Source organism: Phaethon aethereus, assembly GCF_964289735.1.
Source record: "Phaethon aethereus genome assembly, chromosome: 2".
In the NCBI taxonomy this organism is placed as follows: Eukaryota; Metazoa; Chordata; class Aves; order Phaethontiformes; family Phaethontidae; genus Phaethon; species Phaethon aethereus.
The window spans coordinates 134,283,953-134,302,958 of record NC_138582.1 but is presented as its reverse complement, the minus strand read 5'-3'; the positions used below and the strand labels follow the sequence as shown (position 1 = coordinate 134,302,958).

The 19,006-nt window shown below is 35.5% G+C and overlaps 1 protein-coding gene across 1 annotated transcript in view; it reads right to left on the bottom strand.

The window, feature by feature from the left end:
- Nucleotides 1-19,006, bottom strand: part of SKAP2 (src kinase associated phosphoprotein 2) — a gene marked incomplete at its 5' end in the record, with an annotated part of 120,380 nt that overhangs the window by 77,279 nt on the left and 24,095 nt on the right. The gene's annotated exons all lie outside the window — the stretch shown is intronic.

Sequence of the window (19,006 nt, the reverse complement as noted above, 5' to 3'; positions counted from 1 at the left end):
CACTGGTGTGGCCTAGGAAGCAACTTCACTTCTGGAGGTTTCTCAGTATTCTGTTTATAGCCACTCATTTCTGAAGCTTTTGACAGGGATTACAATCAACTCCAGAAATTTAAGCATAGCAAAACAGAACGGTCTTCCTGATCTGGTACCTCTCTGTGGAAAACTGACACTAGCTACAAGAGGAGAAGGAACAGACGCTAAATATTTATTCTGATAAAAAGTTCACATGGAATTTCTAGCATAGTTCAACTTACACAAACTGCAATTAAAATACCACAAGAATAAACAAACCAGTCTCTCTCAGAGATTGGTAGGCAGTGTTAGAAAAAAAACAAACATTAAATCTGCAGTTCTAGGTTTTACGCAGGCTACCAAAATGCTTTCTTTAAAGGTTGATACCAAGTGAAAATGTGAGCAAAAAGAGGAGCAAAATTAAAAACAAGATTAAAATCCCCTTTGCTTAGAATTACTATCTTTTTCAACATAGAGCAATATAGATGAAAAAAAAGTAACAGCCACAGTAACAAAGTTCATGCTAAGAAATTAACACATTAGAACACAACAAATCTAGCGGCAGTCTTGAAACGCATTTTTAAAGTATTTCAACAGTAGAGAAAGATAAGAATACAGAGACTTAATAATTTCTTATTAAAGCATCGGAAACATGACTTTTTTTTCATTTTAAAGGCAAAACCAGCCTCTCTGAGGGGCAAAATTTTCTGAAAATTTTGTAGCGTTCTCAGTACTACATTTCTCCAAGCCAGAAACTGCATATATAAAAATTTGAGTTTTGAAATACACTTTTCTTCCTGCTTTGAAGTATTTAAGATTAAATGACTAATAGTTTAAAAACATTTGTGCTATAGATTATAGACAGAAATATACAATATATTTTCAAGCCTTATATTTTTTAATTAAATTAGTAGCTCACTGATACACGTAGGGGTTGGTGGGGTTTTTGGTGGTCTGAATGCCTACTCAATTTAAAATTCCCAGCATCCCTGACAAACTGACTTTTACATGACTGAGAAATTGATAAGTCCAACAAAAAAAAGCAGACGGTCACTATTTTTGTTATCCTAAATGCAACGCATCACCTTAAACAAAAATCAAAAAGGTTGCATTTATCCACAAAACTCAACGTGCTGTTTGAACAAGCAAATATTACTGATTTTAGAAATACACGTAAAAAAGTATATCTTGGTATCAGTGAAACGTAAGGGTTCAATACATTAATATTTATAAAGCACTGCATGAATGCAAGTTAAATTAATTCTTTAAGTCAAAAAAGACCATACCCATTTGCATTTCAACAAGTGAAACTTTGCCATCCATTTGACAAAGACCATAAAAGGTCTCAAATTTTTCCAATAAAAGTGGAAATTACATCTCAATATTTCGTCAGAGATTAAAAACAGAATTTTAGATGAATTATCTGATACAAAGATGGAAGTGAGGGTGCTGCTTCAAGATCTACAGAAGTAGAGCACTTTAAGACAATTAAATGATTTTCCTGCAGGCAATGTCTTTTCAATCCAAGCTAATGACATCATTTAAGGAGGATGGTCCATTTAACTGAAAGGATCTTTTACAAGGCAGACAGACAGAAGGCAATCCGGGAATGTTTTCAAGGACTTCCCATATTTCAGAATTATAATGGTGAAATGCCTACATCAAAATCTTAAACTCAAGCATTAATCAACAAAATGAAAGACTAATTTTATAAGAAAAATGTAATAAAACTCATTTTAAGAAGTTTTCCCTTCATTATTTTTTCCTTTAAAGGAACCAATTCTCTCCTAATGGTAATTATGCCGCTTTGGAATAATGATAATACTCAGGCAGCTCAGTTTCAGGCTGCTGTTTTAAAGTGAAGCCAAATCACTTCAATCACTTGCAAGTTGAAGAGTAACTTTCATAAACTTTTCCACCAATTTATGTAAGTTAGCTGTGATCTTTCAGGTAGAAAGCATTATACTATTGCCTCCAGAACGTACTTTACTACTTTCAGTATGGTCTATATACCAGCCTTTACATTGCACGACCACCTTTTTCATGGGGGGGGGGGGGGGGCGGGGAGCAACACCCTCAAATGAACCAGTAAAGGAAAATTCACAGTTTTAGTATCTGTATCAGCAGTTTAATGCACTGCTATAACTCCTGGGGGAAGGGGGGGGAGGGGTGTTGGTGTCCTATGCCTTGTATTATCTAAACTATTTTTCTGATATTGAAAAAAATCAGAGAAGATGCTATTTTTTAAACAGTTAAAAGGAACACCAACATTTTCATATTAAAACAATATTATTAAAACTAAGACATCATACAGAACTACAAACACCTCTCATACTTCAGAAGGCAGCACCAGTTTAAACCCAACCAAAGAAAGTCTTTTTACCATTTACAATAACACTCAAAGCCATGGAAGTTGTATACACGTTAGGATGACATCTGTTAATAAATGATGTGGTTTTGAGGACAGAAAAAAAAGTTTACCCTATGTCCTTTTAATATCCATTTCAAACTGTCAAAAGCTTCAGAAAGCTGGAAAGTGTGAGACATAACGGAGAGATCTTACCATGTAAGCAGGAGCTAGAAAACGTAGAACTAGTCCTGGCTCTTAACCAAATTCCTTTTGCAATCTTGGACAAGTCAGAGCTACTTTGCCTCCACTGCTCCTCTTCGTAACAGAGAAGCAGTATTCATGTCTCTCTAGAAATGCTGTGAAATGTTGTTGGTGTCATTACATTTTTTAAAAATAAATATTTACAGGGAAAACATTTCATTTTCTGGCCTGCTGGGCCACTTCACTGTTTCTCCCCGCCCTCACCCCCATACACATACATACTTTTTCAAAGTAATGTAAGCAGTTGGAAGGAAGGAGGGGAAGGAGGGGAAGGAGGGGAGGAGGGGAAGGAGGGAGGGAGAAGGGGCGGAGGGAAGGTTACAGCATGTATAAAAACTGGGATGTCACATATGTACTGATTCATGCATTTCACAGAAAACTGTGTACTTTCTTCTGTGACTGCTATAGCATACATCAGATTGACAGAGAAAAACTGAGGAAAAGACCACGAAAGAGGATCCTTACAATAAACAGTAAGATGACTCTGGTTATCTAAATGAAATTATTTTCCAAGAAAAAACAATTTTTGATCCTAACAACATTGCCTTCTCCCCACCTCCTTTTTAGCTATAAAATCAGGTCAGATACAAATGCTGCTATCTAACACATACAAATAGCTCATTGAAAAAGGTGGTAGTTCAGGACATACACCAATATCAAAGCCAAAATTTTCCCTCAGTTTGAACATGTGCTTTTTCAATTCTCACTGTCACTCAAAAAACCAAAATATCAACTGTAAAAAGCAGTAGTTTTAGTTTAAAGACTTAACTGAGCTTTTGTCAATCTACCTCTTTCCCCACATCAAGAATGCAGGTATCCTGCAGTGGTGAACAAGGATTCACAACAAAAGAATGCTGACTATTAAAGCCTGAATGTAGTAATATGGAAATAATAGTAAATTGACAGTTACATTTCTAGTGAAGGAGGAAGGACTGCAGTCCCTGCTACACACCTTCTGTACCACCTAGGTCCTCCACCACTGTATCTGCACATCTGTTTCCAAACCTTTTTTCCCCACTTTTTATCCTGATCGGGTTCTCTGAAGAATGGACTCATTCAAATTAAGGGCACATAAAAACAGTGGAAGATTCTAAAACTGCCTTGATCCAATGAAAACAAGATGACACATGAAAAATACATTACACACATTTATTGGCACTTAGCCAATTTTCATAGCTTTTTCAGTTTTTCACCCCAAAAGCTACATCACAGCTTCGGTTTCTACATAAACTGAACTCCCACAAGCAGCCAGTGAATCTATGACTAGCAACAAAACTGTATCAAAATAAAAATCTAATCATTACAAAGGTTTCTTTTTATATTGGTTCCTGCAAAAGTATTTGCATCTACAACAGTTATGCTAATGCACTGTCAGATTTTCTCGCATGAACTTGCAATCCTCTAAAAATAATATACTTTGACAACAAATTCTTCAAAAATACTTGACAAAATTGTGCTAGAGAACACTTACATGGAAGCCAGCCAGTGACATGGAAGTACTAAAGGACAAGACTCCAGGATCAACTTCTTCATGCATTATTTATACCAGTATGTGTCTTTATATCACTACCAAAGCCCATTTCTGGGCAGGATTAGAGGTATACTAAATGAATGAAATGACTGATCACTGTTCTATTTGTTCTTATTTCATCAGCATTTTATTCAATAGTATATGTATTAGCCAATAAAACATGCTGGCAAAAGAAGTTACTTCTGGGTATGGAAGGGAAATAAAATACACAAAGATCATTTTGTTCAAATTACTGGTATATTACTTAAAACAATCTTACAGATTAAGAAACTAACATGAAAAAGCCAGAGCTAGACAACTGACTCTCAGTCACAAAGGATCCATGAAGAACTATGGGAGGATCATCAATGTAAGTATCAAACCAAAAAGACAAATTAGGCCTCATCTGTACAGCAGTAGGAACCAGAATAACCAGTTAAGTTGTAAACACACTCTTCTTTATTATAACACTACCTTAGATTAGCGCTGTTCTGTCTGAATTGTTAGAAGCCAGGGGGAGCCCAAACAACAACCTAAACTACTCCAGTTCTGAACTACTCAATTTATTTCTCAGTTTTAAGATTATCATCATTGTTTTAGCTTGTTCAGTTTCACACAAATTATTTTTGGGTTTTTAAACCTCTTGACTCAGTAGATCTGGTTTTTGTACAATATTTTCAACTTCTTGGTTTATATTCATCATGTTCTTAATTTAAGACCTGAGTCATCACTAACTGCAGATACAGTGAAGAAATTCTCTACCTGACGTTCCTCAGAAGAAACTAATCATAGAACTTGGAAAAGGAGAAGTCAGTTGAAAAAAGACTGGCCTAGAGATTTAGCTAAGGTAGACACTCAAGACCCTTTCCAAAACATAGCAAGCAGCTGCTTGGGACCAACATAGTAGGGTATGAATCACTGCAACTCATTACCGTTCTTTAAAAAGGAAAACAAAACCAAATCAAAACTCCCTCAAAACCTGTTTCCAAAGGACAAAGGCAATTAACTGGGGGGAGGGGGAAGACACAACACCCAATGACAGTGTATTAGAGTGGCAAGGGAATTTAAACATGCCATATGCATTAAGTTATATTTTCTAAAACGGGGTTTAAAGACAACAGGAATTGTAGATTCCTCAGACCTGTTCAAAGTCAAATTTATCCCAGGTTGAAAACATCCTGGGAGTACAACAAAACTGCTTAATTTCCCTTCTCAACATACACAATTGTAAAGGTAGAAATAGTTGTAGATTCTATCTTGGAAAAGGAAAATAAGATCTTGGAAAAGAAAAATAAAATGCCACTAATATAAACATGGTAGTGGCTGAGTTGTGGCACACAGTCTACCCAAAAATAGGCACAGCCGTGCTGCCTTCAGTCTTCATACAGTTGGTGTTCCGCACATCATAAAACATTCCTTTATTTCTACCAATCTTGAGCTATACAACCAAAAATGATCCATAAAAAATTTATACAGACTTCTTAACATAATACAAGGGATGCTTCTAAAGAATAACATATTATGTTTACGTTCATATACAAGTCAGTCACCCAATATCTCAATGACTGTTAATGAAACTGAAAGCCTAATTAGCAAGATGAGGGGAATAATCCCAGCATTCTGGCCCACCTCCAATACGAATAACTGCATCTACCTATGCAAAATCCCCCTTGTCATTTAAATTAGGTGAGATATTCCTCATATCCTGCTCTTAAATTGCTGCATATTGTTTATAGTGCCATTGTAAAAGCTGCTGCAATTCTACCCTAGATATAGTTGCATTTTGGTAGTAGCAATGTGGCAATGCCTACATAGTTTAGTTACTCTGTTCAAAAATCTTAGTGCTTGCAAAAGGCTCTCTGTTATCATAAAAAAAAACCCCAAACAACCCACACTAATTCATTGTGCATATATTAATGAAAGAAGCATAGTACCTGTGTAGCACACAGGTAATACTCTAACAGGTATCGAGATACAAAAATAAGTCAATCAGGTGTAAGCATCTCTACAGCAATTCAGCAGCATAACAAGTAGCCACCTTATCACACTACCAGAACTCTGAACGTCTCAGAAATTAAGCCAAAGCTAACGCATCTCCCTACCAACTGTGAAATCAAACCAGTATATTAAAACATCCTTCTAAAAATTTATATATACACCTATCAAATTTAACAAGGAAGATAATTAAGTCAGTCACCAATTAGCCCTTCCAGCACCTCCAAAACAAGTTGCCCCCATTTCTATGCCTTGCTTCCTGCTCAGCAGTACGCACACCCTAAATACCTGCTCCCCAGAACAGCCACTGATTCCCCCTCATTACTCTGCTTGCCTCATTCTCCCACTGTATCCAAAATTCTCTAAAAAGCCTAAATTTTGGATTATGATTTATTTAAAATTGTTTGTCTGACTAAAAAAGAATTCCTACGTGAAAAACGATTTAAAACTTTGGTAGGCTTAATGTTGATTTAAGGAGGGACATCTGGGGTTTATTATTGTCTCACCATATCAGAGAGCTTTCTTCCTCTCCTCTTTTGGCTCTGAACTGCCACTGAAATGGTTATTAGCAAGTAAACTCCTGGATGCTTACGTTAGCCATGCTAATACGGCCCACAGTCCTTTTATTGTGCAGTCCTGCTTTAACTCTCCCTATCCCTTAAAAGATACATTTCAACAGACTATAAAATCCACTTAGAAAAGTACTCACTGTTTTTAGTTATGAAAGCTAAAAGATATCTTTTATTCAGGAAAATATGCAGGCAGATATCTGCATCAAAAATCCACATTAACACCAACTGTACTTACTATTTCATGCAACATTTCAGTAACCACATCAGCGATTTATTGCTCCGCTATGGCAGTATGGAAACTTCCACAATAAGATACAGGCCAGGAGTGAAAAGAGCTGTAAAACCATAAAAAAAAAAGTTTGCTTTTTTCTTGCCTTGGCCTCCTAGGATTGTAAATCTCAGGCTCTCTTTTTCCTAAATTGTCTTTTTTCAAGGATTACCAGTGTTATAAATACCTTTGCCTTCTACTGACTAGACACATTCCACTTCCTGTGGGAAATGTTACATCAAAAATTACACATGCACATGCACTATTAGAATTGCGATCATTGCTGTGCTTCTGTTAATATATTAAAAAAGCACCAAGAATAGAACAGCTTTTACTTTATCATTACCTTCTATAAAAAGAATATCATTCTTGTATGGGAGGTAGTAATATATGCATTAAAATTTATTTCAAAACACAGTAGAAAATAATTTCCATTAAGTAGACCTGCTGGGGGAAAAGCTGCACACACCAATGATTAAGCGTAACTGTGCATCTGTCCTTTAAATACGCATAGCAGTAATAGCTTAGATGTAGGAGTTCAAATCATGGCCAGTCTTGCTGCATACACAAATTTGCATCAGGCAATGCTAAATTAAGAAGCACCTCCAATAAGTTTACAAAAGACAAAGAAAAAATTGGTTGTAAACTCTTCTGCATTGCAAAGATCTCTTTTGTCTGTCAATCAACAGAAAAGTATTATTCCACCATCACAAAAGGCAAACCTTTGGAGGCAGTATAGGTCTGTGTGTTGTGCAAATGTGCAGTTGCTAAGAAGCAAATATGCTTCTCTTCTAATCAAATAGCCCAGCTCAGCAATGCTGCTGGCTTGGGGCAAGAAGCAAATTCCACCAGCCACAAACTTAGAAACAGTCTTGAATTATTTGTTGCTGACCGCTGGCTGAACCCTGTCCTGATGAGCACCATCACCATTAGCCACTTCTCAGTGTATTCCATCAACCAATGGCAATAGCAGCATGCTACAGCTCAGGCTGCAAGGAATTGATCAAACAGGGTAATGAGACTATTTCTTCATGGAGGTTATTTTAAATGAATATAAATATTTTCTTTCTACATAATTTGCCACAAAAGGTCACTGAACTCCCTGCGATTCTAAAGAAAAATGCTGTAGTATCCCCTTTATATATTTGAGTTAGGATACAGCCAACAAACAATTCTGGGCATTTCTGATGATCGGGTAAATCTTAATGAGGTGGCATCCCAGACAATTGATTAGCGGCAACATTTTGTCTTCACATTTAGTTACGAACAAAAAGAAGATTTGGTGCTATTTTAGAAAATTGTGATACGCCTACGCCCTTAAAATCTTTCATGAGAGAATATATTCTGTGAACCTAAAGACTTACACTTTTACTATTAAAACAGATCGTGCATATTTAGCTATGCTTGCCGTACTTTGATATTATGGCCTTTCCTATAGATTCTTTCAACTGAACTCATATGTTAAAAATACCCACTTTGTATCAGACTGAAGTTACTGATAAAAAGACCCACATTCAGACACCCTGTTTGTCGTCGTCTTCTTTAAAAGACTACTTTAAAAGAGACACCAAGAGATCCCTGAAATTTAATTCAGGCCAACTGCTACAAAAACCTCATCAAAGCCCTCCTTGCCCTATGTAAGATTTTTAGTCCTATCCTTTCCAGTACTGGAGAATTTCTCCACTGCTGGGAGAGCACAATAATATTGATTTAAATACCAATTTAATATTGCTTTATTAACAAAGGCATTACACTAGGGTAGTACTAAGACCACAATGCTTATTATTTTCTCCTTTTAGGGATAATAATAGCAAAATATTCCAATAGGCCAACTAAACACAGTTGTTCATGTTTGCGAGTTCACAAGGTCCCCTTGAACAACTTTAAGTAAATACTTTCAACACAAAAGAGAATTTAGATTTACACGCAGGGATAAGTATAATTCATTCATCTGAGACAGCACTTGAAAATAGTGGTTAAAATAAAAATTTAAAAAATAAAGGATTTAAATTAGATGATTAATAGGAGTTCACTTACATAATAATAGAAAGGGCTCTGGATTTTTTTTTATTTACCCAAAAGAGTCAAAGTTTTTGGGTTTTTTTTAAAGCAGAATAAAAATGTGTTATCTGAAACTCTGTTCTCCGTATTTTGCTGGGATTCTCAGATCCTCAGGCTTTTTTCTGTTTTCTTAAATAAAAATTTCTGACCAGTAGAGGAAATAAAAATTTAAAAAATAGTTAAGAAACTAGTAAGAACAACAATAATAATTGCAAAAAGAGTTTAGATTCTCCTCCTGCCTCCCATCCCCATTAAAATGCTATTTACAGAGTGTTCTTTTCTGACTCTTTATCAATAGTGTCATTATATCTTGTACGGCAGTGAAATGCATCTAAGACCTGAACAGAATAAAGCAACTCAGATGTGTGTGTTCTACTGAGTCACCATTTGTAGAATTTTCTTCCCTTTTAAGAAAAGGTGACAGCAAAAATAAAACTGTAGTTTTGTGATAAAAATGTAGCTCAGTTGGCTGGTTATTCCAAAACATAAAGCTTGTTACATCTGTTACACAGACCCTAGAAATTCTTATTGTTTATCCATAATTTCTTTAAAAAGTGAAAGCTCCCCAAAATAAAAAGTAGACAATTGTACATTTATGTTGAAGATCTATAAAAATCTGTGAGAGGACATGATGCTAGTACTATTCAAAAAGTACAAAAATCCTGGGAAAGTGTATTTTAAGCACGGATGGAGGAAGCCAATTGATACATGAATCTTAATTTTTCCTCAGAGAGATCACATATTAAATCCTAAATTCCTTTAAAACAAAACAACAACAACAGAAACCCACAATATAAGCAGTCCCTTACAACACCAATAAAAAACAATATTCACTTTCCTGGGAGATGGGGGGTGGGAGGTGGGGGTTGGAAATCAGGACCCACTAGCAGAAGACATCTCATCAACGGACTAACATTTGCTGTTTCCACTGATTTTTGTCAAAGAAGCCAACACAACTTCCAGTGCCAAGGAGCCAGATGGCACTGCTGGAAAAATTATAACTACAGACTGGCAGCTTGATCCCATGATTACTGCCCAAGGGAGGAGGAAGAGGAAAACAAGAGGTATTTCAGTGTGATGGAGTAAATCAATTATCACCCGCTCACTACAGCATTTTCACATTATTTTTATACCACATTCTAAATATCACTCAAATGAATGAGAGCACTGGAAGATTCCAGCTAGCTGAGACAGAAAAAAAAGGTATGCCATACATTAAAAAAGCAATACGTACTTAAATGCATCTCTATGAACGGCATCACATAGGCCATATTTCCAAATGAAATTTGCAGATATGTTGTGGTTTAACAAGTAAAAACAAAGTTTTTATTTTGCAGGTTTTGTTTTCCACCTAAAATTCCAAATATTATCTATACAGATTACAGGAAAAAAAAAAGATCTCTGCACTTCTCAATGTTATGACTACATTCTTCTGTGTATTTTCAACTCTTGCAGTTATTGTACACAATAACAGAATAACCATTTTGCTAAAATATTCCAAAAAGCTTTGATCAATAAAGTTTGCGGTAGTCTCACCAATTATTTTTCTGTTAAAATACAGTATTAAAGTTAACTTCTGAATAAGCTGCTAAAGGGAGAAACATGACTCCACTCCCACTTTCATATAACAACAGCTATTCTAGAAATCAAAAAAGCAAACTTTTTCCCCACCACCTTCATATGCATAAACATTTACTCTATTAAACACAAAACAGACAACATTATAAGAATGTGTTAGACTCTCCACCTGAAAACAGGCAAGGTTAATTTTTTTTTTTAATTGGAAGTCAATGACAACACTTCCATTAACTTCTTTTCCAGGCAACAGTAATAATAAGGCCCATTTCCTGTATCCATGCTTGCAAAAGAGTAATTTACCTGTTACCTACCAAAAAGACTTGGACCACCTCCACTTCACTTGTCTCCATCCCATTTTCATCTTAAAGCACAGCCATGTACACAGTCCAAACATCCTTCTGCCCCCATCACATTCTTTCAACACCAATTTTTTCCTCTTACCTCTTCAATGCAAAGTGGTGAGACACAAGTGCAGATACATGAAGAACGTAACAAACTAACTGCATCTTTGAATATGCATTGTGAGGACTTATATATCACCCATGTCCCTATGCAGAAACACAAAATTTGACTGTTGAGGAACAAGCAAAAAGATGTTTTATATGAAGACTAGAATATCTCTGGAAAGTTATTATCAGGCTGTAATGTACTTTCCATTAAGGAATGCACGTTCAGGTAGACCGAGTAAATATTCAGAAGACAGCCAGGAAAATCTTGTTCAGACCAGAAGAGGTTTTCCTCCATTTTATGGTACAGGATTATTTATAATTCCTTGCATAAAATGGGGCCAAAACTATTTCTGACTACCAGCAGTGGAGAAGACAGGACTAAGATCCTCATGGGATATTACCTGTCATTATTGTGATAGTTAGTGGTGAATAGGCTCCACTAATATTAGTTAAGAAACCATAGTAATAAATTTCATTTGGAGAAAAGATGGCATTCAGCATTTTTAGTCTGCTACTCTGAAGTCCTACTCTTGTAAGTAATCCAAGTAAACATCTATGAAGAATTACCGAGGAAACTATCAATCAAACAAATACTATCTAGTGACAGATGTCCAAAGGAAGTATGGTTCTTGCTGCAAATTTTTAAGCGGTGAATAATACCTGCAATATTTTCTTGATAAGGGCAATAATTAACTTGTCCATATAGTGGATATCATAAAGATTTAATTTACTTTTTTTTTCCCACTTTGCAAAGCACTTTCATAAACCTTTTCATGACATAGTTTTTACTTTTCCATCCAAATTTAATCTCAAAATTCACAAATATTAATCCACTGCAACTTCCCTTTTATTTAAAAGGAAACAAACCCAAATCACTAAATGAATGACTGGATTGCATGATGCCTGACAGAAGACAGGCCCTTTCTGTACTTGCTTAAGCTCAACAGATACACTTTGCACCTCTACAAAAAGTACTAATCAGATAAAAGACAAAAACAGGAATATGAGAAAAATCTTTTTCTGTCAATACACATTTCAGTGCATGCAATAAATTAAATAAATTAAATATGGGGGAAAATTCCTAATCACCAATTCAGAGAAAGAAAAGCCTACACCAGACAATTTTAATTCTTACTTTTATTGCAAGGCTGGGTTTTTTTCAGCTAGTTCCTATATCCAGGCACTCTAAAGCCTCATCCTTGACATGGAAAACATGGAAGTACCACAGAGAACACTGTTTTACATATTTCTGATCTGGCCTAAAACAAACCATTATGTTTTTGTAGAGTTCTTTTCTCCCCTGAGATGTTTGGGGATACAGCACACTATATGCTGAAGGCACATCCATTTTCTTGTTGTACTTGGTAGATATCAGGAAGAAAAAGATGTCTCTTGCCTTGAATTCCAAGCAGCAACAGGTGAGGACCTGCTCATCTGTACTGGAAGAGTACCCACCTCAAGGTGCCACTGAAGCAGCATGAAGCCATGCTATCATCTACAACTGATGCACTTCTCTGTTTCTGGGAGGGACAGAGCAGAATGGAAGCTGACTTGCTTGGCAGGAAGAAAGAGGAATTACAGGGAAATCAGGAAGTAGAGAAATTCACTCAGCTGAGGAAAGCGTTAATAAGGTCCTAAATCCATAATTAACAACCTCCAGAACAGACTTGAAAAGCTTATCACATATCAAAGAGGCTGAAAGAAAATCTTCCCTCTTCCTTATTTCAGCTATTTGTGATGTATAAGAATCAATCTAGAAGAACGTTAGGCCAACAAGCAATATAAAGTAAACAGAAAAATCTATTGCACTTCAGCTGAGGTTTTTTTTTTTTTTTAACCATAATATTGTTAGATATCTGGAATAAAATCATGATCTAGTATGAAAAAGAAATGGGTTAAGTAGATCATTATTTATTTTTTTTTATTGTGGATATTGTCCTGCATCGTGGTGGAGTGTACATGGCTGTTTTGTTACTGCTCAGTCACTGAGGCAATATAAATGAAATAAAATGAGCAACAAACCATGTCATCTCTCCCATGGGAGAAAGGTAAATGTTAAAAGAACACAGGGGTTTATTGTTTAATAGGAAGTTTTTCATCATGATAATTAGAAGTTCAAACGTTTTAGTATCATCAATTTGTACACACTGTTAACCTACATGATGCCATTTTTAACTTTATTGTTGACTTTAATAGGGCCAAAATTTCACTTAAAACTTCTGCTGCCTATCAGAAATCAATCCCTTCTGTTCTGTGCAAATGGTTTAAATCAAAATTAATCAGATTAGCTTTGCATATTTCACATGCACTTTTTTTTAACTTCTTGCTTCTCCAAAATAAGTCATTGCTGCTACATTTACTGCTACGGATCCTATAAACAAACAAACAAGCAAGCACTTCAGCTTCTTGATTTTTTGCAAGGTTTCAACAGCAGTTACGTGTGGAAAGTTATAAGGACTCTTCTTAGTCTTCAAATATATTCATGACAGAAGGGCAAAAAAAAAAGGAAATATACCATCATCATGTCCTTTATGGACAAAACAGAGTCAAATGTCAACAGACTGACAAGAAGAGTTTATGTATCCTCTATTAGCAAGTACAGTGCAGCACTGGGACAAGCTGCCTGGGGAAGACTGAAGTTCACCATTAGAGATTTTTAGGAAAGATGAGACAGGTGTCCGCCAAGAAATGTCTCGGGCACGCTAGAGGTAGTACACTGACTTTACTCTTAAGGTCCCTCCTATCCAACAAGGAGTAGATCTTCTTTACAGCTTTTGACAATTTCAGCCAAGTTAGCAGTCTCTTCTCATTTGTTAAGCAAACAGATTTGGATCTGGGAATTTATGCACACATGGTCCCATGTGCACAAATAGCCTCATAAACTGAATTTTTAAAATACGTTCCAAATTTTAAGTTCCTCTTTAGTATGTTTTACTTTTCATTGTGTTCCATCAGCTTGTAAAAGATGGTATTCTGGGTGACATCTAAAACTGTCTGTAAGTGTCTCAGCCTAATTCCCTAGTGATGCATCCTTCCTCTGACAGCCTCAGCATACAACATTGGAAATTCTAAACTTCAGTCTTCCTGTCAGAGATTGAGTTGCTAATTATGATTTCTTAGAATTCTGAAAGCAACATATTTCTGATCACTCATATTACCTTTTCAGCCAGAAATGTCCCAGAAATGCAGAACCATAATACATTGCAAATACATCATATTTCCTCTGCCATACATCTGTTCAGACACAGCAAAAGTCTACTAAATTGTTGATGAAAACAGAATTACCTACATACATCGAAATAGCAAATTACATTATTTCCCAGTCACAATTCTGACAGTAGCTAGCACCCTCTCAAAACAAAGTTGGCATGCCAAAGTCCAGTCTTCACCAATTTCCCATGGCACTGATACTACTGCCCTCCTGCAAGCTTCTAATAAGAGCATAAAGTAGAAGTCACCTTTTCTCACCAAAGATTAAGTGTCCCAGTAAAACTAGATCTTATCTCCCCTCACTATGATCCTTTTTCATCAAACTTTAACACTTAAAAGAGATATAAGGAATAGGAAAATACATGTTTTTCTGCCTTCAAAGAGACCTACCTTTGAGAAAAACAAGACAAATAAAGAAGTTTCTCATTTCTTTGAATGGCTGTCAGGCGCTTAGTTCGGAACTCCCTGCAGTACTGCAAAGCAAATAACTGATCTCCTAGAATAACACAGATAAACTTCCAACACTGTTATCCCCGAGACAACCAAACATCCTCTCCATGTACATGATTATGATACTAAAATAGTGGTAAACTGATAGAAGACTGGGAGAGTAGGAAGGGCAAAAGGAGAGACGAGGACAGAAAAATCCTAGCTGCATTTTCCATTCTCCAACCTTTGCTAACTTAGTTGCTAATATTGCTTAACTGGCTCAGTGATGGAACACCTTTTTTGCTTTATAGTGCCTCAAAAAAAGCTCAGTAGGAATGCAGTTGAAAAAAGTGGGGAAATACTTGTATATGCATTGTACATAAAGATAAGGTCTTATGCTGAACTCTACTCTTCTTCAGTGACAGTATTCAAACCTTTATGCCTACCGAATAGAGAAAAAAGAAAAAAAAAAAGCTTAATCAGTACTTGTATTTGAGACTTAAAACGTCAAAAGAATCAGCATGCAAAATTTAGGCACCCAATTTTTCATTCTCACTTGATCAATCAAAACATAAATGTGATGTTCATGCAAAGGAAATACTACAGATCATGTAAAATAGTTGACCCAAGCCTGCAAAGACTGTATAGAGCTTTTCCAGAGGACCTGCATGAAAACGAAGTGCTAAAACCTGTTGTTACGTCCAAAAATTATACCAAGAAAAGCATGTTGCAGGGAGCAACAAATTTTGCTCATTTTCAAGACCACACTCTGATGACAAGCAGTTAAAGCACAACCCCTTCATTTATTCTCATTCCTCAAAGTTCTCCAAATGTCCTATTTTACTTGCTTAGGCCCTACCTTTCTCCATTTCAACTGTGGGGAATTTTTAGTATGAGATTCTCACTGTATTTAACAATTTTCTACTAAAAAGCATATTTTATTCATAAGCTATAGCCAAATATGGTAATTTGAAGAGCATACAAGCCCCCAGACACATTTTTAGTACTACTTTCGTCCTTACATGCTCAAGGCAACGTTTCTAGACCTTCCACAGAAATGATGATGTTCTAAATTACTTTATCACAGCATTCACCGTGATCTTTTTAGATCCAGTAATTACCCAATCACATATCCCTGCAGAGCTAAAGAGACATACCTTCTTCAGAAGTGATCGGTTCACTCACAGAACTTAAAAAGTCAGAAAGTTTGTTCCTTTAATACTAATGCCATTTCCGCCTATGGAATCAAGTTACCATGCCATAAAACAAAAAAATTTAATGTTAAAAAAAAATCCCTTGTAAGATTACACTGTTAAATAGTAAAGTTTCAGCATGGCATTGAACCTAGATTTAACACCATTCTAAGAAACCTGAAAATTAAATGAAAAATAGTAACTTTTTCCCCATTAATGTCTCAACCAAAAATAAGTTTGTTACCAAGTTTACAGAAAGTCTTACTATTTCAATTTTTAAACTGATCAAGACATATATTTTCCACTATACACATTCTTCAAAATACAGATGGAAGGGGAACAAGAATTTATAAGACCTAACATTGTTATACAATGTACTATACAAAAACCTGTCATTTAAGTTGCAAGAAACCTAGTCATCAATAAGTGAAAAAATACCCCGCTCAAAAATCAATTATGTTGAGTCTTTTGTATAGAGAAGTAGTACACCTTTCAGGCAACTGGTATTAATGAGCAGACATAGCTATAGAATCTCCATCTGTTTTTCTGACAAAGCTGTGACTACTCCAGTCTCTCATTGAAATTCCATTAATCTGGTGCACCAAGGACCAATGCGAAAATCAAAACTCCATCTAACCCTTTATCAGCTCACAATAACCTACAAGTGAACTCTGCCTGTTAGCATACAGCAAGTTATGATTTTGCTATCAATCAGGCTGTTAGCCAATAACAAAAAAAAAAAAAAAAAAAAAAAATCAAGTTAAGAATGGAGTGCCTGGCAGTGCTGTTTTGTTTTTCCTGTCTTGTTTTTGGACTTGTTATTTTATTTGGGGCTTTTGTTGTGTTTTATCCCTCTTCCAATTTCTGTAGGGTGTCTGGACATGTAAGCCTATGCATCATTCTCTTTCGTTGTGATTTAATTGCTGCCAGCAATCAAGTCAAAGCATCACTGAAGTGTGCTTGAATTTCATTAGATGATATAACTTATGCTACTTTCCTACAGTACCTAATAAACCATAAAGAAACCAAAACACATATGGCTTGAGGGAATAACTGGAAAATTAGGTGGCCATTTGGGAACTGAGTGAACTTTTGAACCAGAGGAACAGAGAAAAAGAAATATTAAAAGGAAAGACAGACTTAGAATGCACACAGAGACGTGGGGGTTTGACCTTTTCAGTACCTAGAAAATTACATTAGCATTATGAAAAATACATATCATGTTTAGAGTTTATAATCCATCAAAGTTTAGATACTTTGTTAGTGCCTACCATAAGGTAAAAGTCAAAAGGACAACATAACAATCAGATTTGACAAAAGGCCTTTAGGTGACCTGTGCTAATTTAGTTATCCCATACTTATTGTTAAATGGATTATCTCTCTTGTAATTAATACACCATTAGACAAAGGTCACACAAAAACTCCAGGATTTTACAATGACTGTAATGTACACGTAATACACTAATTCTTTATCTGTTACCAAGTGGGTGCCTTCACAAATTATATTTTGACAGTAACACTGCAAAGTCAAATAGTGACACTTTCAGAAGTTGTACAAACCTTGCAGTCTAACTCAAGTACATAAACATAAATGCCTGCTTTGTTTGGGGTTTTTTTAGCAGAAAATAGGTATAAAACATTTTACAGAAAAATATGAATGGACTCAAATATAAATAAAGAACACTTCAGTTTGGTTACCTACAGTTAGGCCCCTCTGTTAGTGCTGAGAGCCTTGATCCTACACAAATGAGGTTTTACACCTGCACAGAGCGCTGCTGAACTAAACTGGTAACCATGTAAGATCAAACATCTGCCTTACAGACCCAGCTTCTTGAGTGGGATTTAAATATTGAACATTAACAGACTGCTAAAAAACAAAAACACAGTATTAAGTTTCAACAAACCCATTCATGCCTATGAGAACAGAAATAAATGGCACCTCTGAGGATAAATCCACCTCTTATAAGATTCCCCCAACGTTCATTTGCATACAGAGTGTAGGTGGCTAGCCTTGAATGACGGACTATGTATGTTAAAATCAAAATGGTCTTAGAATGACACACTGGACATTCAAAGAGGAAAACAGAAACACTCCTCCAGTAAATGAAAGTATTTACAGATCAAAATTTACTAACTTTTCTGAACTTGACCTCGTGCTGTGCTCCCACTAGATAATTAAAGCGGATGTAGCATAAAACATAGATAGACCAGTGAGGTTAAATAATCTTAAAAGTAACAGAATCGCACCCATTATATTTTTACCTCAGCTAGAACAAATTAGCCAAGATATTTTTGGGCAGCTATTACACCTATTCTCATAATTATAATTTCCAAAATAGGCTAAAAATTAATCATCCATCTGTACAAACTCATATGGTATTTCATATACTCTTGCACCAGCATTCTTCAGCCATTCATTATTTAGGTTTATGAACATTATCACTTTTTTCTTGATTGACTGTTTTGAAACAAACCTATAATCATATCTGTCATTAAATAGTTATACAATTTTGTCACCCTTTACACAATCAGTACCATGTTATTAAGTTACAATTAGAAATAACGTTAAGACTATGTCTGTAAGCAAAAACAAATAGACAGAAAGTTGCATTCATCTGTAGTTTGGAAAATTAGCTTCGGTTTTCTAAAAGCTATATTCAGTTTGACTGATAATTACATTTCAACCAGTAAGTAAAAAGGCTTGTTTTTATTTTTTTTAATAGAAGGTCACATTGCCAAAACGCAACAAGCTCGATATTAAAAAAAAAAAAAAAAAAAAAAAAAGAGAGAAAAGTGTGATTATTATTGTTACACATTTTACAGAGTTCTGGATATAAAAAAAATTGCGTTATTCTGAATCAGTGGTTAGAAGGTTTATCACTTATGCATGTACTTGACTTATCCCTGTTCTGCAATAGACATAATTTTATACCTCATAAAAGCAATTTATGTTTCCAAAGGGAATAATCTGGATAACATAAAATGTGGAGTGCTATGTTGCAGGAAGCATATTTTCATTCAGCAATTGTATTTTGAGATGGAGCTGCACAGTTTGATCATCATATCATGTCAGAAAACATCATTCACTAGTAAGTCTATCTAACTTCTAGTGCCACAA